Here is a 25,081-nt window from a genome sequence, read left to right on the forward strand (position 1 = left end):
AAGTTTATTAAAGAAGTAGATGATACTTTGATTATCAGTGACAAACGTGACCCTGTCCTTCATAATGAAAAAAATCGCCGTATTAAGTAAAATTTCCAAACCAGAAATGTTAACTGGTATCTATAAACCGTATTATAAAAGAGCGTATCCTGTAAACGCTGTTATTTATGGAATTTAGTGATATACGCAGCGTTCATGATCTAATTCCAACGAATGTTTCGAAATAAATTCTTTATCCGAACGAGTATCGGAACATTTTGCAAACGCGATACGTGAATATACACTAACAGATCAGCTACGTGAAAAATAAACAAGGATAAACGAGCTAAAATAAACGATGTTGCTGAATTAGGAAAGAAATTAAAATTCCCAACAACACTAAGAACAATAACCGGAGAGATTTTATACCAATCAAGGTATAAAGTGAAGGGAGCTTCGATTGAAATTATTGATCATAATGAGCATGCGTGGAATAATGCAGTAACAATATTTCCACGAAATCGAATTGTTAAATTTTACCAAGGAGTGATAGTTGATCTTATGAACGAAATAAGTAAGAATGATCCTGTATCAGTATGGCTATTTCAAAGTTTAGATAATGGAAATTTTTATATGTTTGTACGACCTAATGGAGGTATTTATCGTACAGAATCTCTCCACGAAGAAATGAAGAATCTTGAGTTTAAACATACCCATAACGCTGCTGAACTATTTCTGTGTAATTGTTTTACCGTTCCTAAAGTTGCTGCTCATTTCGCTAGAAAGAAAAATTCGTGGAAACCAACACGATTGGATTTTCTTGAAGAAATACAATGCAGTTGTGTCGAACACGGACACAATTGACTATGGAATACTAAATGCGATTATGGGGATGTTATTTCGGTTGATATGTTTGCATGTTATCCGGGAATTATTTTCTTTTTTTAGTATGGGAGAGTGTTCTAAGTATTTTGAGTGATTTGGACATCCAACACACGAGATGACCAGGGTATCGATAGATGGGCCACTACCGGATTTTGACATGAGTGGATTCGCTTGAATCGAGTCATTTAAGTTTGATGAAAATCTTCATCCGATTTGTTACCTCTGGTATGGCGAATATTTTTCAGAAAAAAACTGTGAACACGAACATTATCATTACGATATATGCTCGACATCGTTCATTGTAAGTGAAGCAATTATATCGTATCATCCAAAGAAAGAGGTTTGTTTACCACAAGAAAAGAAAGATTATGATGATGGAAATCCTGATATAACTGATCTTGAGAACAAATAGCAAACGTTCTTTGCAGAAAAATAATTCGTAAATTTACCGAAGGAGGATCATATGATTATCAAAGACATTTTACAAGACTGATTATAGATGATGCTGAACTAGATGTTATAACTGCTGATAAACGAATAGAAACACATGTATGAGTCGAAGTAATGTTAATTTATCAGACGTAACTAAATTCGATACAATTGTGAGTTGATGGTGTGTCACCGCAATTTACTTAATTAAGATCTTCAATGCTCAAATACGTTTCGATAAATCTAGTATCGATGATAAATAGAGTGTCTGAGTTTGTTGTCAGAGTCGATACGGATTCATTTTATATCAATAAAAATTACAGGATTGCTTTAACAACCACATATCGACACTTATGCATCATGGGGTGAATGGAGAATAAAACAAGAAAATATATTTAATTATTTTGAATCTGCCGACGTTGAAATTAAGGATATTTATTACCAAAAAATCAAATATCCAAACTGACATCAGCGCCTTCTGTTTTTGATCCTGTAGCTAGTCATAAAACAGTTTATCTCTGTGGGCCTGGAGTTGTGGTAAAACAACTTGTATGATTGATTTATTATTGAACAGTTGTTCAGAAATAGTCGAATAAACACCTACACACAGACTTGCAAGCGAAATGAAATAAAGAACTATTAAATCATGCACTTGTCACAAATTCTTTCGGTGGAAGGGAGATTAATGGACTCCTGAACGAATGGGAGAGGACTATTTTCCAAAGATTATTGTTTGGGATGAACTATGAATCGTTTGACTAGAAACATTAAAAATATTTCTGGATTGGTTATTGACAAGCAATACTGCTGTAATAATGCGCGGCGACCATGGTCAACCAACACCTTTTGTTAAATTGTCTCCACATAAATGGGTGAGGAATCTGTATAATATGATGAAGAAATAATTGATGATCATAGAGCACTTGATACAGAATTAAGAAACTTTCTGAAATTATTCAGACTACAACCGAATAAACTTCAGTGCGAAATAATGCCTTAAATAATTTCAGAAACTCATAATAAAATTTGTTGGAATTTATGGAAACCAAATGATTTGTTAGTTGCATTTAGAAAGATAGTGATACACTTCAACAACAATTTTTTTGGTTACATAAAGACAAATTTTCAAATCTACCCGTACCAGTATTTTATCGACCAGCAGATACGCGACAACAAAATATTGAAGCTGATATACCAGGATCGTCAAAGAAACAAAATCTTGTATTAAATGATATTGTTTCCTTAGTTCATGTCAGTGTTGTTGAGAGTGCGTTAACTATGAACAAAACTCCATGGACGCTAGGATACGCAATGACAATTCATTCATCACAAGGAATAACCATATCATCTACAATGTCGTCGATGATTGTATCTCGAGTCAGAAGAATATCTTATTTGCGGAGAAATGTCATGGACTTCACAGAAACTAGTGGTAATAGCGATGTTATTGATAATGATATAGTAAGAAAAAAATAGTGTGACAAAAAAAAATAAACGCGACTTTGGTCTCGATGCTGAATTTATTATGACATTAAAAGAACAACAGAATAATCATTATGCGAGCTGTAACACATTAATGTTTTGGCAATATTCAAAAACTAAACCAAGACAATTTACCGTGGACAGAATTAATAGCAATTTTGGTCATACACGCGAAAGTGTGATGCTGACCTGTCTTTTATGTAATCGACGTTGATGTGCTAGTTTACAAAAGTGAATGCGGTGGTAATTGTGTGTCTTCGGGAATTACTTGTAATTGTTCACGTACAAATCCACGTTGGGGAGCAGTTGAATCTAGTCTGTAGATTACATAATAATAATAATAATAATAATAATAATAATAATAATAATAATAATAATGATAATAATAATAATCGGTTGGTTAATTTACCGGCCCCTGATAATATTTTACCGTTCATCTCAGATCTTACCAACAAATCAGCTAAAGATTCTCTAAAAGATTTCTTTTTATGGAATTAAACGAGTGAATCAACTTCAAATCTGCAATATGTTGTTGTTGAAGATCTATATTTTTATAAGTTACATCACGAACGTGATATGCTTTAACAATTTCGTTTACAGGTTACTCTCCAGGCTTTGGTTGATCTCGCCTTTCCAGTCTGATATCAAGATTGGTTACAGGACCCTAATAATTATATCCAGGAAGATATTTTTCTCCTGGGTAGTTAGCCCATGGAGTTCCTGATAATTTTCCTAATGAAGTAACGATATCAACACCGATTTTATTATTAGGAATAAATTTATATTTTTTGTGCAACATTTCACATATCTTTATTTTTTGCTATTATTGATGCTATTCCACTTGTGGGGGTGGATGCTCTGCATCGAACACAATGTAAATCCATATTATTTAGTATATTTGTATAACATGGATGTCACTGGGATCTCAGCGACAGGAAAGCAAGAGCCAGTCAAACATATTTCAGCATTACCGAATTCCATCCGAATGATAAAATTAGGTCCATCTGGGTCTGGTAAAACAGAATTATTACTTAATTTGATAATGAGATGGCTCAAGTGGGATAAGTTGTATTTAGTTTTTCTGTCAGTTGATGATCAGAGATTTTACGATGTACTGAAAGATTTTAATGAAACCGCAAAATTGTTGCACGAGGATGGTATTGATATCATTAATTTTATTACCGATATTGATGAAGCCACATCTGTAGATGACCTCGATGGATTTATTAATAATCTCGTGGTATACGATGATATAATGCTAGACAAACAAACAAATCCTGCAAGAACATTTTCTCGAGGCAGACACAAAATTACTGATGTGATTTATGTTACTCAGCGATATACATAAATACCTAAACTGATCAGAGATAATTGTAATATTTTAGTTCTGTTTAATGGAGTCGATATACATACTCTGCGAAATATTCATCAGACTTGGTGTAGTGGGGATATGGACATGATTAGGTTAAACAAAAGACTTCTTTCGAAAGTACAATCTGCTCCACACGGATTTATAACAATAAATGTATACGATCCTTGATCATGATATCGTATAGGTCTTGATAAAATATTTGGTTAAGAGATTGATATAATAATGATTTAATTACAGCAGCAGAGAGGGTGCGACCTCAATGAAACATCCGGCGGGTAAACGAACGCACATACAATTTTTAGAAAACACGAACGACAAAGATAAAGTAAGAAAATAAAATAACCTAATTAGAGAAACTCCCGCTAAGTTAGGGGCTCGGTTTGACATTATTGACCTGATTTTTTCGTTTATTTCGTATGAGGTTTATTTTTTTAAAATGACGTTTCAGCAAAAGGTCTGTTCACACTCACACCTGATCCATTCATTCACTTGATGCTACTGGTGGATTTGGCGGCTTCTAAAATGTGTTGCAAAACATAAAAGTAAAAGTCAATTTAATTTTAGTAAGAAGGGAACATATAGTTATTGATGCTATTGTATTCATTGATTAGCAGTCAAGAACACGAGTATTTCACATTATGGTACTGATCCGTTTGCAACTGTCTTCCAAGAAACTATTCAAGTTAATGTTTAATTATCTTTCTCAGGACTCCTTTTTGCTTCATGTTATATGAGGTGTACTCAGCATTGTTTAAGTCTCATCCTCGCGACTCCTCAATGTACAGCTGATGGACTATTTACCAAATCAGACATCTGATTCGGAAGAGGAGAGAAAACAAGGAGGCAATTCCTGAAGAGGTTTGGTATTTTAGTAATGTACAAGACTCAAGAAGGGAGATAAAGATGTTGAAAGACAAACATATGGACAGACAGATATATAAACGATACTATTGTTTTATTAAGGCAAACGTTTGTATTATTACCTGGTGGGAAATCGAATATATAACTTTGTCATGCAGCTGTTGGAGGGCGCAATGCATTAATGTAACCACAAATACAATTCTAGTCAACCTCCATAATAACGATTTGGTATTATTGCATCACCAAACGATTGAGCAGAGTTTGAGTTTCAATTTTACCTCAAATGTTAGATTCAAGCAATTCATGATCATTCCAATCCAGATTAAACAAAGTTACATACTCTCCATCACTACAAAAATTAGTTCAGGTGAAGATCATTAAATGTTTTGATATATTACTGTTTTCATAGAAACGAATATAACTGAATACCTTTAAACTTCTCAATGACTCTTGCTCTTGACATTTACAAACTTATACTTGAATGACCCTAAGTAAACAATATCTGGTCAAAAATTTGTTCTTCTTACTTTAATGTCCCAGACATGTCATCATGGTGAAGGTACATATCTGATAGAAAATGTGCCAGGTTATATTAATACATAATTATTGATACTTTTCTATTCTGTGAGTGGCAGTCAATAGCACAATTATTTTCACATGATGGTACTAATTTATTTGACAATATTAAAGTTGGTGTTTAAATATCTTTCCCAGGACTCCTTTCTTAAACTGGTTCATACTATATGAGTTGTGCACATCAGTGTTTAATTCTCTTCCCCACGATCCCTCTATGCGCATTTGTATTCTGATGGGCGATTTTCCCTATGGAGAACTTTGATCTCGGATCCAGAAGAGCAGGGCAAACAAGGAGGCAATTGCTGAAAATGTTTGGCGTTTTTGTAATGTACCATACTCAGGAAGGGAGATAAAGATATTGACAGACAAAAATATGACCAGACAGATAGAAAAACGATATATGTTGTTGTATTAGGGCAAAGGTACTTACTTTGGCCTGGTGGGAAACCCAATCTACAGTTTTGTTATACAGCTGTTAGATCAATCAGTCCATTTATGTAATCATAATTACAAATTGATAGATTCAAACGATTCATGGTCATTTGAATCCAGATTTAACAAAGTTACACCACATCAAAAATTAGTTAAGGTGAAGATCATTAAATGATTTTACATATTTTTGTTCCATAGAAACTAATAGCTGAATATTTTTATACTAATCAATCACTCCTGCTCTTGACATTGACAATGTTATACTTGAATGTTCCTAGGTAAAACATTGGTCAGACCTTCGTCCTTCATTAGTATCTCACTTCAATGTCCCAGGCACGTTATTATAGTGAAAGTACATATCTAATAGAAAATGCAAGTGTGTCAGCCTATCTTAACATGTACAGTCATTATCTTCATCTTACAACTTTCCTTCAATATTGCACCCTCCACTATAATTCAATTTCAGATATGACATGGTTGTGCCATGGTCTATATCTTAAATGAATGACTATTATCCAGTATTCATTTGACTGGAAGTTTCAGGCAGCGATTGTTTCAAGGTGAGCATCATCAAAACTCATTCCAAAATTCCACAATTTATTTCCAATTCATCAACTATTCATCATCAAGGTCTACAAACCATGAATTTGGCATAAGAGCTAATCAACTGTACAGGACCATCCCACTGAGATGTGCATCCATGACAAACCAATAATAAACTAGTATCATCGAGCCTGCATTAGTTAATATCTTTCGACACATAAAATGTTTGACTAAAGGATAAGCAGGTCTAATCTTTCCTATTTGTCCATGAATATTACGGATTTTAGCCATCCAATACAATGCCTTGCATTATTCCATCACCATACAGAAAGCAACAGTATTTTAATTTTGTTTATTTGCATAATATGCCCAAGAAAATAACATCAATTAGAACTACATTATGGTTAGGACTATTACTAAAACAAATATTACAGTTACATACCCAGAATAGATGTACCTACAAATTAATGCACTTGATCCACACTACAAATCCTACGGTAGGACCATAGAAAAGTATGTCGAAAAGTATATGCTCTAATTTGCCACTGGAGAAAAGCTAGTCAGTGATGTTGATACGGTATAGCGTCTCACTGGTACAAAATTCACATACATGAATGAGAATTTCTGTTGAGGTAAATTTCTGAAAGTTATATCATCCATACATTATGATATCCAAATGTGATTATTGTACGTGTCCTCCATGTGGTTTGCATGATTTATGAACAAGATAAACAGTTACAAATAATGACGTTCTATATTATTTTCAAATGATGGTGGATTTGACTGTCCTATTTCAGAACTAGAAAAAAAATGAATACTGACATGTATATGAACACAATCTACTCCATTTAAACCTGTATAAGGTATATAAGAGAAGAATATAATTTATTGCTAACTGTATTAGATATATATGAAAACAGTGTGGTCTGTTTCTAGCTGTATGATGTTCATGTGAAAATAATATGCACCATTCCTAGGTGTAAGAAATATGTATAAAACCTATGTACACCATTTCCAGCTGTTAGTGTTATATTTGAAAACAGAGGTCCCACATCTTGCTCACCTAAACATCAAACCAAATAAGCATATTATATAGGCTTGCATCTGGCATGAATATTTGTATCATCCATCAACTTGATTTAATCTCCTGAATATCACTGGACGAATTCATATCATGCGATGTAGAAATTTCATATTAATATAGATGATGATGATTTGCAATCTAAGATGGCAACTGTTACTAAAAATAGACAAACCTTTAGATGACTTTTTCTGAGAAACCAACAAGTATAATCTGCATAATTGTTTTAAAGAAAGCATCTTGACATAAAGAGATTTTATCAAGTATGTGAATCCACCATTTAATAAGGCCACTGTTAATATATATAGAAAATGCTTTAAACAACTACTTATCAAGAACTCCTGAGCAGAGTTTAATCATGGTTAATTAGAAACACCACCGCACCTAAATTGCACACAAGATTCTCACTTGAGATCTTACTCACGTTAGTCTCACGTGCAGTTTAACATGCATGTCAATTAGAACTCACATAAACAACATAATCTAGCAAACTGTGCAAATCACGAGCAGATATCATTGAATTGAGCAAGACTGTATGCATATTCTCGTATTAGCAAGACTTCAGTCACGTAAGCAATTATGTTAATGTGAAAATAACACCATCAAGAATAATTAAAATGAGCAAGATTTTGTTTACGTGAGCAAGCAATTCCTCTCACGAGCTACAGGTTAGAAGGAGTAAAGAATAAAACTAGAATTAAATTTATATTTGATACATATTTGACACGAATGAAAAGAAAAACAGTCTCCTATGATACAACGCACTATTTGGCATCAAATTCATATGCAAATCAAGTGAAGACGAGAAAATTTGAGATCCGAAATATTAACTTTTTGTTTTCCAGATGAGGACAGACATCTAGTATATACATATATATATATATATATATATATATATATATATATATATATATATATATATATATATATATATATATATATATATATATATATATATATATATAAGATTTCCAGCTCTCATAATCATCATATCACATGCATTAAATTACAACAAATGAACACTGTATTAATGGACGGGTATTAAACTATGAAAAACTTAAATTAGCATGAGGGTTGTCAATGCAACTTTGGGCACGTGAAACTAGCCAGTTGTAAGGCATCCACTCACCGATTTCGTTACTGTTAATACCAAATGGTATTGTGTATCAAGTGCCAGCACTGACTACAAACTGAAATGGCAGACATATTTGATCACAAGCAAGAGTGTTGTCACATATAAGATGTGGGGTTTTCCATTATAAAGCATAGTTGGTAAAATACAGTTCTTTTTTAGTTGCTGTTCATGAATGATAAATGTTGAATTAGAAGCGCAACTGGATTATGCTAGATTTTAGCACCATCAGTAAAATCGGTACATCATCAGTAAAAATACTATTTTGGAACTCCTGTACGTTCGTCAAAACATTCTGAGCCATGTATCGCATTTTATATATGCACACCCTTTACATACTTGTTTACACATACTCAAGCTTGTTATGACATTAATCATACAGGTTCAGTTGGTGCCGTAAAAATCTGTGAATAAATCAAAGAAAATAATGTTGCAGGAATGATTATTCTAAATTCATAATTGCTCTACCTATGTGTCTGATAGGATGTACCTACGAAACAGTTTATACAATTTATAAATATTTTAGTATGTCATTAGATTTATACAAATTAAATAATTAAATAACAAAGCAGTTCGTCTACATACTTTTGACAATACTGTGTTTGATTTCAACACAGTGAAGCTTTGGACTACTAATATTCATTTTAACAGTCAATCTACATCAATGAAAAAGCAAAGATAGATTTTTTCTGTTTTACAATAGGCATAATTTCACAGAATATAGACGGTATCATCAACGCAGCTTTAACAGCGGATATATGCAACCTATACAATAGTCAATAGACAACGAAATTTCCTGATACAGGAACTCATTTAATATTTACCAGCAGATGACTTCGTGTGCCACTTTATTGGCTTTGCTGGTAACGATGAAGAAAACTAAATAACTTTTAAATTAATTATATGTCAACAAACTTTTGCCCATGAACTACATGAACTAAGAGACAAGCCTTTCCTAGTACCTACTTAGTTCCAAGCAAACTTACTTAAGATATTTTAGAATACCCTAGCCTTACATTGTTCATAAGATCTTGTGCGAAACAGACAGAAACAAAAGCATTCATATGGACAGAATAAAGCATCCAATTAACAGATCTAATTAATATTACTATGTGAAGAGTTTATTGATATTATTAATAAAGATCATTACGATAACCTGATAACAAGTAGAAGGGATGAAATAACACAAAGGTAACATTCAACACTCCAACTATACCATCTAACACCCTTATTCACAATATCCAAAACATATCGGTTAGTATCTAAAAATTTGCCTCTATCAGAAGAGCTGGACATGACATAAGAGAACGGTTAAAATAACTCATATTAGATAATACCCCACCTTTCTATCCAATATCACATACATATTTTCCTTGTCTTCAAGACTGCATTGTTTTCGTGTTTGAGTAATTAAGTCATAATATAGAAACATCGATGCAAAGAGTTATGTTTTATTTGGTACATTCTTTTTTGTGAATCACAATGTAAATTTCATAAAACAATACAAAGCTCCATTTTCTGCATTCCTTCTTTCTCTTTCTTTTTTATTTTTATTTTTATTTTTTTAATTTCTTCTCCTGCATGTTCCTCCTAGTGGTTTTGATTATTTGTATTTATCGATGGGTTTTTGTTTCTGATGATGTCTATTGCTACCATTCTTGGTTTTACAGTTTTTTTTCTGATGACACTCTGAAGAGCAATGTTCTATTTCTTGCAAATAAAAACAGGTATCTACTTTTGTTTCTCGTTTATCCTATTTTTTCCATTACCTTGACATTGTTGGGATTATTCAGCCTAATGTTCTTTCTCCGTAGAGATATAGCAGTTAGCAGGACATTCTTATCAGGAGTAATAGTAACTCGTAGATATATCTCAAGTATACTTTTCGAATGACTCTAAAAGTCTCTGACCAGAAGGTAATCTGTTACAACTATTCCGTCTACTCAGTTTTTCAGTTTGAAGCCGGATCCATATTATTTGCTCTACGATAAAACAAACAGTGAACAAGTTGTGTAAAACCTAGTCAAATTATATTTTTTAATCAAGCTGAAACGATCATAATATTCCAGTGAGTCGATGAGGAAGTGAATAAGTGGCAACAAAGAAGTCTTTCGGCGTAGCCACGAACACTGACGTATTAGCCTAAGTACATGTTAATATTTCGGAGATGACATGAATGAGCCAAAACCAGTAACCTCAACGTCTACCACAACAAATTGTGAATCTTTCTGTAGCTTCTGAACATTACCACATTCGAGAGACGTCCAAACAGACATGCAGAAAGTTTAGAACTACTGCGAAATTTAGAATGTGATCTACGTAAACAACATTTTATATTGCCTTGCCTGCCGATTGTGATTGTGCCAGTCGATTGAACACGTTTTAAAATAGCATACAAATAAGAATACAATAACACTCTAGCTAGAGGATAGAGTTGTTTTCATTGGACATGTGTGATCATTTGTATAGGTTCTGCTATCTTGCAAGATACCAGAAGGTCTCAGCGAAGTCCTTACCTTTATTTAGTCTTTCTACCATCCGAGTACGGTATCTTAGAGACGATACCGTTTTCTTTTCAAAACAGGGACGTCCTCCAAGACAAACACTTCAATTTGAATACTAACGCTCACTTAGAAAGGTATACAATTTAACACAGCATCCGAATGAGGGACTCGCTACAAACTTCAGGCTCGACCATGAACGATGCGATTCCTTTCAACCAGATCGATGAAATACTTTGTGACATCAGCAAAGCAGCAAGGCCTTGGAACTCCTCAACTGTGAGGATGGGTCATATGAGGCGTTCGCCGTTACTGATCAGTACTATCTCAAATATTTCCTAAAATTTCACGGTAATTTTTACTGTGATTTTTTTCCAGGTTCTTCTCGGCCGTTTACACTGGCCGCCATGTATAGTCTACCGTCTGCTGAAAATTGGGGTTAGGCCCATGATAACGACCACCATCGAAAGCAATGCAGCTCGTGTACCTTTCCGCTCTACTAGCGAAAACGACGCAGCGCAAGCTGTTTGTTTTACTGGTAAAAGTGACGCCCTGTGTACACCTAAGTACTAATCGCATTCATTACAAACCAGTCTATACTGGACCACTACTAGCTCATCGAGATGTTAGGCTATTGTGACTTAGAAAGTCAATTCCCGACGTTTAAAGGTAAATGACCTAATGAGTAGGAAAGACCTACTCTATAATATTTAAGCCTGTGCTGGATTTGTTTACTTACACTGATGAGATAAGGTACAGTGTTTCCGTTGTTGTTTGACACTTCAGATATTGGTGACTAAAGACTCGGATTACCTGTAACATATCAGATGGTTTCCGCCCTGTCACTACCTTCCCTTTAACGTCTAAAATAATATGTTCCTCTTGGATACCATACAATAAGGCATTCAAGGTTTACCTCATGAACTAATGGAATGCATTTATAGAGTTTGTCCAGACACAAGTGTAATGCAAAGAACAATTACACTCTTTGCGATACCATATTTTGACTGGAATCTAAATGGCATAAAAAGGATTCATTCTTTCGAAAATATTCAGAGCGTCAGAAGTTGATCAACCATTTTCTGCCTCCATTAAGAGTTTGGATGCCAGGACGTATATCTGCAATGTGATGGTGATGCAAAGAATTCCACTGAACTAAGTCAAGGTAAAGATTAAAAACTTAATAGAATCCTATAGAAGTATTGCCTCAAGATGAAACACTTTTGAAATGTAGGATGCGTAGTGATGTTAAAACTGAACAGTAATGATTTCCTTTGCAACGACAACATGTTTGACTATTTCATCAAAATGAAAGACTAATGTGAATAACCATTTTGGAATTTAGAATCTGCTTTTGGAGTTATGTGAACGTATATCAATGAGTTTGTCATGATGCAAGTGAAACGCAAGGCATAAATCATTTCTCGGATGTTTGTACTATTGTTATTTCCACAGTATACGATGCCAGAAACCTCGTGATAAACATAAGAATCCATGAGTACTATCGTTGAAGAGAGGGCGACTTAAATATGCCACAATGAAGGATCTTTAAAGTAGAATTTATTATAATCCTGCACATGTTTCGGTTACGGAGGAGTTCAAACATGACAGCCAAACTTAAAACCAAACTGAGAAGTGGATGTTTGCCACAACTGAGACGATGGTTACATATATATTTGACGTACATATTAGAGAAATCTTTGCAAGTAAATATATCAGATGTCAAATCAAATGTGGCCGGCATCGATCATCGAGCTTATGTATCTCATTTTGCAGCGTCAAAGCATGGTTAATAATAATTGTTTCTGTCATGGACGGATTTTCAACGTCAGCTTGTATCGTTCTTTTAGATTGTATGTCACGTTTAGTGACAGTATGAGGTCCATAACTGGTTTTAAAACAAAGAAACAAAGTGATGATCGTCACCATATACGATAGCAAACAGTCAAAGGCAACCGAACCATGAATCTCAAGCCAAAAGCAAGTCGATGAACGTTTTGAAAGACCTTTAATAAAAGTCATCGACTTTTTAAAGACGTACTAGCTATCATGCCGTCAACAAACAAACAAAAAAACAGCGCGTACCTCTACTTCTCAGTTTCGTCATTCCAAGAACTGAACTACAAAACCAAACTTGTGTTTTGGTTAGGTATGAATAACCGATGCCTAATCTCAAATTGTCTTTTTCTGCCACATCGTTACCTTGTGTTGTTTCATCGGAACAGCCATTGCCAATTTTAGTTTGCAACAAGGAGGTACATAAGCTTGGAAAGGTTAACTCATCTGTTGTATTAGTTATCTTCTCCCCAATCCTAACTTGAAATATTCCATGGGCAGTAACAATGGTAGCCTTGCAACCAACATCATTCACCACAACAGCAATAACGGCCTACACTTGGAACATTTCGAAAAGTATTATTCTTTGATATCGACTGACTTCTCGGAAACCTGAAATAGCGCATTATGGAGAACCCAGTTTTATTTGACATCCCAGTGTAACCGTTCTGTGTGTGCCTTTCTCAACAATACTTTATGTTGTTTCAGTGCCAAAATACCTCAGGCTATACTAATGGATCAATACGCTCATCGGGAAATAGACGTAATTCACTTTCAAACACTTTCGTCGTCGACATCTTGAATGAACAAGTTCAAGAGCAGTTGGACAATGATGATTCTCTCATTCACGTATCCCAAAATGCATTACACACCATTCCTCAGTTGACTATCGATACAATGCAAATTCATATAGGGTATTCTTTAATGCTCTACATCTGGAACAGTTTGCCAGCAATCTCAATGGTCATTTGGCAAAATCCTGTACAAAACTCATAAAAGTGTACTGATATAGTATCATAAAATTGTTAACCGTCTTAAATTAAATTATGTCAGATGGCAGAATAATGTGTAACACATTTTGTCCTGATTCGTTTTCCATTTTGGGTGGTCACTCTGCTCTGGATCCCATGAAGGACATACAATAACAATCGATTCTACAAGTATTTTCGTTACCATGTACAATTGAACGAAGGACTCGTTATATTGTTTGCTTTGTCTGTTGTGCTGTTGTACAACGTGGTGAGAAACACAGCCGATCCGTTACTCAGAGTCATTCCTAAATATATAGATTCTGCCGTCAATGCTTAAGAGGAAGGTGGAAACACGTATCACGTGTTCCATGATTTTGTATATCCTCACTATATTCCTGCCAGAAGATCGTAGTTTGACAATGTCAGTATTGGTATAAAAGGAGATCTGGGACAATATAGACACTTCTCGAAAGGCAAAGTCACAGTCAAACTTCGAAGACGAATTTAAAGTGAATTGCAACCAATGTAAGATGTGTATTAAGGATTAACTCGACAACGAGGTGATGGTTTACGAGATATGTTAAAATCAGCTTTTCCTACGGTGGCATCTATCTTAAAACCGACGAGGTTTGAGGTTTGCATGCTATAAAGAATGCCTCTTTGACGCAAGGAAAACAATTTAGTCAAAACGTCCTCATCGTGAAAATCCCTAAGAAGCCTTAGAAAGATGACGCCTGACAATAAGAAGTGTTTTATTACATACTTACCAAAATATGATCCGTGATTCTTGTAAATGTTCCGAGTCAGAAATCGAAATGTTTTGCATGCCACCCACCATGATGATGATGCATGTATCTCAGTAGGTAGCATTTCGTCATGTGTCTTTAAGTATCTCAGATCCTATTGAATTCAAAATCAAAGGACACACAGGTGTTTAAATTCGCGTATATAGCAGTCACTTGTTCCAAAACGTGAATGTTCTGAAACAGAACAACACAAATCTAGGTATCGATGCCTGAGTAGCTCCCGTTAGCCATTTCTTGCATTCGTTGTTCAGTAAATTGGATTCGTACCTGAATAACGTGTCAGTCAGCAGCATCATGCATACTTACACTTAGCGAGAGTACCCGGAAAATCTATCGACGTAAGGTAAATAAAAAACCAGGAACACATCTGGATGTTTCTGCATTATGGATACCTTGCACGTTGAATACATCGAACGACAAAAATTTGACAAAAGGTGACTATTCTCGCAATGTTGGATTTACCGACCGTTGAATAAAAACAAAGGGCACAGTTTAGAATTGACAGGTCGTATTCATCTGGATATGTAGTTGGAAGCAAGTATCTGATAAATGGAGTGGATGTACGTCTAGACTGAATCGAATTAGTAACGTGTTCCAATCCATCATCAAAGAAGCCTGACTTTAAGTCCACAATGTTGAAATTTTATGTAAAGTAGGAAATGAAACTAATCATGCTGAAAGTGAACAACAACCAAATATCCGATACGACGAGTCGAAGAAAAAACCTTCGCAATGGCTTCTTCATTCCGATTCAGTATAGAATATCACGTTTTCGAAGAACAATTACCCAAAACGTCAGCAATTCAAGTATCAACGGAGACATCGATCAAAGTCTTTTCTAACTTTGTGCAGAATTTAACCTGAAAATCTTTGTAGCCAAAGGACAGATATTAGCATGAAATACAGTTTTTCTTACGAGGCTTATAAAGGAGAATATACTTTGTGAACTTTGATTTCCCTCCATACCAAGGCAGCGACAAAGGATATATCCACCCAAAATCGGGCCACTTTTTCGTGGAACTTCAGTTTGTAGTATCTCTGGCGTACACGGCGAACGTCTTATTGTATGCCGAATTTAACAATAATCGTGATATCACTATATTGCGATATGTGTCTCTAAACTATTAGAAACAAAGCTGGAACAAGACGATCCCATGGAGAGGCAAAACGGCGTGTTTTGATTCAGAATAAGAGGATAACGATACCGTCATGATGTCGACATGGCCAGAACAAGAACAACGTTAAGAATCTTGTTTTGCTGGGGACTTGTATGATAGATTTACCGATCTTACCAGAGAGCAATGTTGTGGATGTCCTATAGATCGTCCTAGTAAGAGACAACAGGACAAATGTATGATCACAAATCTAGAAGAAAAGTTGTAAGAGTATGTAGAAGATGTCTCGAATCTCTTCTCAAAAGATTTTGAGAAAGTGGTACAAAGACTTGCGTGATAATTTCTTACCTTATTTTGGATTCGTTCAAAATACTATAAGTTCCTCTTAAATGAACATTGTGTAACTTTTAATAATTATATTATTTATTAAGGTTTACAAACTCGTTGTTTTTTATTTTATTTTTCAGTTAGTTATGACCATAGTATCGTAACATGGCAAATATTGCGATCACATCTAACTATACTACCAAATGCCCCAAACTTATTCAAGCCACTTCACCTATACAAGTTTGACCCCATAATACGATTTGCATGTTAAAAACAATAGGCACTATTTGATTATCATTTGGTCCTAAAGAAGCACATATAACTAACACCGCATCTGTGTAATGCGATGCCGATACCGTTACATTCACTTTAAACCTAATGATTTATTTCCATTTTGTAAGTTTCTTCTAACAGAAACAGCATACTATATTACGCTTAAATTCTGCCTTTATTTGCACTAAACTGTATTAAGAGAAATGTAAATGCTGTTTGCCATTATGCTTATTTCTATGTACATGAGTCTATGCATATATATATATATATATATATATATATATATATATATATATATATATATATGTATGTATGTTAGGTTGTTTGGTATGCGTGTATGAGGCACCGACTTTGTATACAATTTCACGCAGGACATAACTGTCTTTAAGTGGTGCAACTAGTCTACATAGAACCTCGATTAAAATACATAACTTAGTTCAAGACGTTGAATATTGTCACTTTTTAAGAATAGAATGCATGACTTTATATGTTTATAGTTACAAGAATCTTGTCTGTACACGTATGATTGGAACCATATATTTGTTTTATATATGTAAAGTCAAGCAATAAACATATGTATGGAAAGACGAGACCACAAACTATAAATCTAGAAATTGTTTTCAGACGGTTTTTAATCATAATAATTATCATACACTTGGTAAGACTCAATTCAACTTGAAATGCCAAATGATCATGATTTACTGTCAGAGAAATTCTGGACATAAACAGTGTATCCTGTTTTAGCCGAGACCTGCAATATGAGAACACATGATATTATTAACACATTTATAATGTGCAAGTATGTATTGTTGGCGTTCTCTTTCTCTCTCTTTCTGTTTCTCTCTCTCTCTCTCTCTCTCTCTCTCTCTCTTAACGTATGCAAGAATATCAGATCCAATTCTGAACGACTACGTTCACGTTTATTTTTGGGAATGTTGTCTTTAAGAAATGACTTCGAAACTAATTAATTTGTGGTAGTCATGATGCCGCTGAGTCGGTGATTATGCGCACCACCATGCAAAGACAACCTCTTTATAAAACTTTATATTTACGGACCCCTTTTTCTTGCTTCGCTCATGTAACTGACACTTGACCACTCTAGTGAAAATATCTAGTTCCTTGCGTATTCTTTACAGGGTGGTTCCTCTGTGGTCTGTCTATTTTTCTAATATTAACTTGCAGCTGATGTATATTAGAAACACGTGAGTGTGTGCACTTTGGAATATTTTAGTATTCGTAAGTAATAATAGAAATACAGTTCTAATAAATATAAACATGCACATATATCAATGTTTCAAGTGGTGATGATGCATTCTTTGAATGATAATCAAATGGACTAATATAGATGGGAAAGAAATGATTTAAGTTTATTTGGCCACGATTTGCACTATATTCATGCCTATACAAATATTTGTTAATATTTACTCATTTTCGACAGAGTGGAACGAATCACGGGGATCAACTGTACATAGGCACGATGGTCAACTCAAGCAAAACCAAACCGTAAACAAAACGCAATTTCTGATATTCTACATCGTTAAAATGTCAAAATTATGAAATGCAAATGTCTTGTGCGCAAAAATTATTTTCTTCCTTACCGGTCTGAGGAGGTGGTAGGATGTTTATTGCTTTTACATCCGACTTGTTGAAAAACAACATAAAGAAGAGGAGCAGAAGGATAACTGAAAAGAAAACATAAATATATAACGTATCAGTTTAATCTTACATGCCAGATCTATCTTTGATAGAGGAGCCCAATCGGTGTTTGTATATAACACGCGCAGATTGTACTTACGTATGAGTCTTCTTTAACGTCGGCCTAGTTTTAGCCCCAGCGAATCAAACGCTTATTGATCTCGGCTTGTTTTGAATTTAACTCATTCAGCAAAGAAAAACTATTATGAAATAGTAACAATGGAGCGTGTAATAAATCCAGTATTCCATTTCATTTTGTAAAAAAAAAAAATCTAATTAGATGCATCTCTACCTTAATTATCATGTTATATTGACATAAAACCAGATTTTAGTAACTTAGGATAACATCTTTTGTTTCGATTGATAATGTCAGTCTCTATAATGGTTTAATATTTTGATATTAGACCCTAGGATAAAAAGGCGATTTGAATTTATCAATATCTGTTGGTCTCACTAGATACCATTAGTCTCATTCTCAGATCCTACAATAAGAAGCAACTTGTTACTCTCTCTCTCTCTCTCTCTCTCTCTCTCTCTCTCTCTCTCTTCTGTTTGTTTTCAATCGAATCTTATCAACCAATTGTGGGGTCATAATACCAATAGGTGACACTACTTAACCTAGACAGCTGTTTATAAATATTGGGTTCATAATATCAATAGGTGAAACTACTTAACTTAGACAGCTGTTTACAAATGTGGGGTCATAATACCAATTGGTGACACTACTTAACTTAGCTGTTTACCAATAGTGGGGTCATAATAACAATATGGGACACTACTTAACTTAGACAGCTGTTTACAAATGTGGGGTCATAATACCAATTGGTGACACTACTTAACTTAGCTGTTTACCAATAGTGGGGTCATAATAACAATATGGGACACTACTTAACTTAGACAGCTGTTTACAAATAGTGGGATCATAATACCAATAGGTGACACTACTTAACTTAGACAGCTGTTTACAAATAGTGGGGTCATAATACCAATTGGTGACACTACTTAACTTAGCTGTTTACCAATAGTGGGGTCATAATAACAATATGGGACACTACTTAACTTAGACAGCTGTTTACAAATAGTGGGATCATAATACCAATAGGTGACACTACTTAACTTAGACAGCTGTTTACCAATAGTGGGGTCATAATAACAATATGGGACACTACTTAACTTAGACAGCTGTTTACAAATAGTGGGGTCATAATACCAATTGGTGACACTACTTAACTTAGCTGTTTACCAATAGTAGGGTCATAATAACAATATGGGACACTACTTAACTTAGACAGCTGTTTACAAATGTGGGGTCATAATACCAATAGGTGACACTACTTAACTTAGACAGCTGTTTACAAGTCAAAGTGGTCTAACGAAGATTAATAGCCCGATGTGAAGGTCCAGCTAAATTTCCGTCAAAAACGTAAATATCTTGTCCTTAAAACCTGTGATCAGATCTAAATGTCAACAACGTATATAAGAGTTCTTCTAAGTCTCAGTTTTAAATTATGCTTTAAAATTATTCAGCCATCTCAGATATCTCTATTCATGTCATATGTTTGATTAAAAACACAAATAATGATCCTGAAATTCTAACTGTCTCTAAACATTCGTAAAGAATGTTGGAAGATAAACGATTTTAAACTTACGGATTCCAAACATTCCACCACTTTGCCCGCCGCTATATCCATATCCATAATTTCCGCTATAGCCAAAGCCACAGGAAAGTCCAATAAGAGAGGCCAAGATAAGGCCCACCACTGTGATTGATCTCATCTCCGCCTAAATAAATAAATGAATCAATGCTCGCTTATACAGAACATGCAATTATATCTCCTGAAGCACCATTTGAAGTAGTAGTAATAGCATCTGCAGTAATTATTAATGATAGTAGTATTATCGTTTTCCACGAAATTCGAGAATCAGTGGTAAGAGCAACAGCAAGAACCGACGTTATTAAAAACGGTTTTAACATCTTTAATTTGTCATCTAGTATCGTTGATCTACAAAACTTGTTTATTCATGAAGAATTTAGCACACAAGTTTATTTCCACACGTTAAACGAACTTAAGGAAAAGGCAATATGTTAAGTTCATCTCCTTATGCTTGTAATAGGCAAAGAAAAGGAAACAACTGGAACATGGAATTGGGAAAAATTAGAACAGGGATTTTGGAAAAATACGTCGATCTTTTAAAGTCGACATATAAGGGAGGTGAGATTAACTAGAATAGTACTGTTCATGAATGAACCTCACTTTTATGAGAGTTTTAAAAGAAGCATCTATTCAAAAAGGAAAGACAAAAAAATGTTTACTGAACTGATCAACCTCAATCGTAGTAATTTGCATTGATAATAACATTGAAGATTTTGTGAGGCTGTTATTGAAGCCAAGAGTTTCCTCATAACATCAACCATCTTCCGTAATGTGGCATTATTAGGAATATAATGTTGTAATCTAAGAAATAAAATGTATTAATATTGGGGATGCAATACAGCACCATAAGGAATGTAATGCGTCATTACAAGAAACGTAATCTAGTAACATTAGTTATATATAATGTAGTAATATTAGGAATATAAGCAGCTCTATAATATTGAGAATGTAATGTAGTAATATTAGGAACTTAATGTAGCAATATTAGGAATGTAATGTATTATTATAAGAACTGTAATCTACTAATATTAAGAATGCAATGCAGCATTATAAGAAATGTATATAGTAATATAAGGAATGTAAGATTACAAAATAGGCTGACAATGGTTACATAATGTAGAATATACCATATCGGCATTTGTATTAAAAATATAAATTTTGATTTGCTCTGATATGTAATAATCTTAGAAACGTACTAATATTTCAAGGGAAATTGCCTATCGAAACAATTAAGCTTTAACATTAATTATCAGTATTCTTACCTCTTGTGCGTCAAGAGTGGTACTATGAAAACAGTTGTCGAGGAGAGTCTTTTATACAAGACTTTTAAAATCCACCACTCAGATCTCATGATATACCTAACTGTGCTATTGGCTATAGAACATTAGCTCTGAGTCATGAGTAATGACCGTGCCTTCATATTATGTAATATCACAGTCTAGCACCCGCCGGAGGCCGGAAGTGATATATACGTCATATTAGCATGCAATTACAGCACTGAAAACCGTAATTTCGCAGTATGGCAGTTCAATGAGAGGCTCCGAAGCAGTGAATTCTTTACATTTCAAAGCAAATATAACGATAAAAAATATGAACTAACAGCAATTTGTGCAAAGATATTCCAGGTAAATAATAGAATACTTTTGTTATTAAATTGAATATATACCTGCAATCAAAATGACTTAATGTGAGTAGGGTTTACTCCAAACGTTATATTCCTTCCGAAAATACTTAAATTACCCCACCAAACCTTCATAAATATACAGCAATATGAACTAATACCAAGTTTATCGTATATATATATATATATATATATATATATATATATATATATATATAGTGCATGTGTTTAAGATTTATTTTCACTTTGCTCTTCACATAAAGGAAAATTACATTTGAAAAGAGTTCGTTTAAATCCATAGTTCAAATTACAGATTAAAATATTTTAATGAGGTTTGTTGTATTAAAACAAAATATTTCAGTTGAAAAGCTAGATAAATACTTTTATATTGTGCTAAAACATATTTTGCATTAATTTTTTAAAAATATTTTGTTAACGTTAAAATACTTCATAAATATCGTCTTTTGTTGACGGCGAGAACAAAATGTTGAATAGTCTCATTAAAATTCAAGAAATAAAAGAATTCGAGCAAATTTAGTCCGAGTTCAATATATCATGGGAACAAAAATGAAAACAAAAATGTACGCGTCATAACACGTGACACAGCCAACTTACAGTACTAATACATTGGAGGGAAAACCATAGCTTGATATATTGGCAACCTTGCTAACAACCTTTAAAAATGACGTTGGGAGATAAATTGCTAACGCACTCTAAGCACTGTGGAAATTTGTGGATATTATCTAAACTGCATGTAGTTTCGTTAATTATCTCTCTCTCTCTCTCTCTCTCTCTCTCTCTCTCTCTCTCATCTATCTGCAGTCTTATTAAATTAAGCAAAGGAAGCAAATGTCCTGTCTTAGTAGTTCTAGTATTTGTTTTTTCTCTCATAGTATTTTTGCAATACTGTTACTATAGTTGCTCATGAAGCATGTGTCTCTCGCAGGTAAACAGAACTTAGGCGAAGCACCTATATTTGTAATATCAGCGATCTGAAGCATGAGTATAAGAAACAAGGACCATGCTATGTATAAACAAATCAGTCTGGATCCGATTAAACATGATCATCATATACAGGTTCCAGATAAATATATATATCAGACAGGGTCAGGAGAAGAATGAATATCTAAAGCATGGGCTAGGGGAAGCACGAGTATCTTAGAATTTAGGTAATTTATAAATATTTCAAGCAGTGATTAGGAGAAGCATGAAGATTCAATCATGAGTTCGGTGAAATACAAATATCCTCCCATGTTTTACTAGAATTTCGGACCAAGCAGTGTCGTTTTATTATTCTTCCGAGATAAATAAATCTAATATACCTTTCTATGTCTTGCATGCTTAAGATATATATATATATATATATATATATATATATATATATATATATATATATATATATATATATATATATATATATAAAACACATAATATAATATACTACAAATGCAGACTAACGTTTAAAACATGTTCACATTGATACCGTCTTTAAGTTGTAAAACTATTTAATTCTAAAGCATGTATCTAAGTGCTTACTCGAGGTCGTGTTCTCAGACCATCTCTAACACACACACACACACACACACACACATTTTGTTCCTTATTTACCAAAATGTTCACATATTTCGAATGGCAAAATGTACAGTCTTCAATATTTGTTCACGGTGTGCAATATTGCACCTGCAGGCATGTTACACAAAATGGACTATGCGTATGAGCTGTTGTCTAGAGTTAAAGTTTGAAATATCCATTAAAAACTGTTGACTACTTCCTTATAACCCCAAAAGCCTTCAATCCCGGTGTAATTAACAAGTCTCGTATCTTAATTTTAGTTTCAAGATAATGTACCAAAGCTGGTTACTTTATATGACCGGCGGGTCTTTAAGGGCTATAAGTTTCAAAACTTCCTTGGGAACCCAGAGTTATAGTTGTTGCCAATCACGCTAAATACTTGCATGAAACAGCAAGACTATAAGTTTTGATAATTCTACCGGTACATATGTAGCCAAAGGTCTTAGTAAGTAGACATTAAGAATAACCAGGAGTTGAATCTAGGGTGAAATTTTATTTCAATCATTTTCCGTTTCCATCAACCACCTTCGATTTAGAAAAGGAAACCAAATTTTAGTAAATGATGATGATGACTATTATTATTATTATTATTATTAACTGGTTCTACAGTTTCAGGCTATATAATAACTGAACTGCATGCGACATGAACTCGCACATAACTTCAGCTTCTAATATTTCAGCTGAAATTGATGTCGAAATATATTACGGAAACGCAACACTCAAATACCCCGGTTCCCTTAGTTAATTACTTGAAAGTGTAAGGAATATTTTCAATTTAATCATACATTCCAAAATTCAGCTTTAAATCATATTAAAGATTGTAATTTCAGTGATCATATATGTGTCAAATTAGTTTAACAAAGATTCAATTTCAATGTCCCTTTTCAATGCATAACAGTTTCTGACAACTGAAATCGTTGTTATTACTATTATACGCCCGAATATTTATAGGAATGGCTCAAATACATGATGATATTTTAAGAAATAATGACAACTAAGTCAGCCAATTTTACGTTACTAATGGAGAAATTTGTTTTAGCAACGTACAGTAAAGAAACGAACACACGATAGGCTAAACATAACATATTTCATTGAAACCAAATTCTTCGTGAGTTTTTTATCTACATTGTTCCATGGTTCTCTTTACAGCCCATCTGTGATTTGAATCAGTGGACAGTATTTCCAGGGTTGAAATGTTGTATCGAGTGTTGTTTTCACTTCGTGTGCAATATGGTGCTTTCGATAGCTAATTTTTTCGCTGAACGCACCGCTTTCATCAACATATTAGATGTCACAGCTATTGGTTTCTGAGACGTGAATAATGTCTTTATTTGCACATCATATCCTTTACTTGATATCGATACTGAACTCATGGCGGTAGTTTATGTATCCATTTATATAAGACACTGCCTTTTGTTATAACTTTATGTACTTTACATTTATTTGAATTCTTTATCCTTATGATTGTTCTGCGTAGGCAAGTATATGACCAAGCGTATTTTGTGACAACGATGTTATATTTGCAAAGAAGACGAACAAGTCCACCCGTGCCTACAGGAGATGAAGCATTAGTACCCAGTCAAAATCCTGACTGTGTTGTTCATATCGGTGTTGATGTCAACATAATCTGCATATAAATAATGATTGCTAAAACGTATAATATATATATATATATATATATATATATATATATATATATATATATATATATATATATATATATATATATATATATAAAAGGCAACGTATGCAGATGCAGTAAAAACTGGAGCGCAGAATATTACACAGGAATCCAACATAACTGTAATAGCAACAATATAAAGACTAATACAAAGACAAATGGAAACCATCAAGGATCTGTTGCAAACAAATGGAAACCCTCAAGGATCTGTTACAGACTAATGGAAACCCTCAAATATCTGTTACAGACTAATAGA

This window comes from Sinohyriopsis cumingii, chromosome 17 (assembly GCF_028554795.1).
Source record: "Sinohyriopsis cumingii isolate HCF-2022 chromosome 17, ASM2855479v2, whole genome shotgun sequence".
In the NCBI taxonomy this organism is placed as follows: Eukaryota; Metazoa; Mollusca; class Bivalvia; order Unionida; family Unionidae; genus Sinohyriopsis; species Sinohyriopsis cumingii.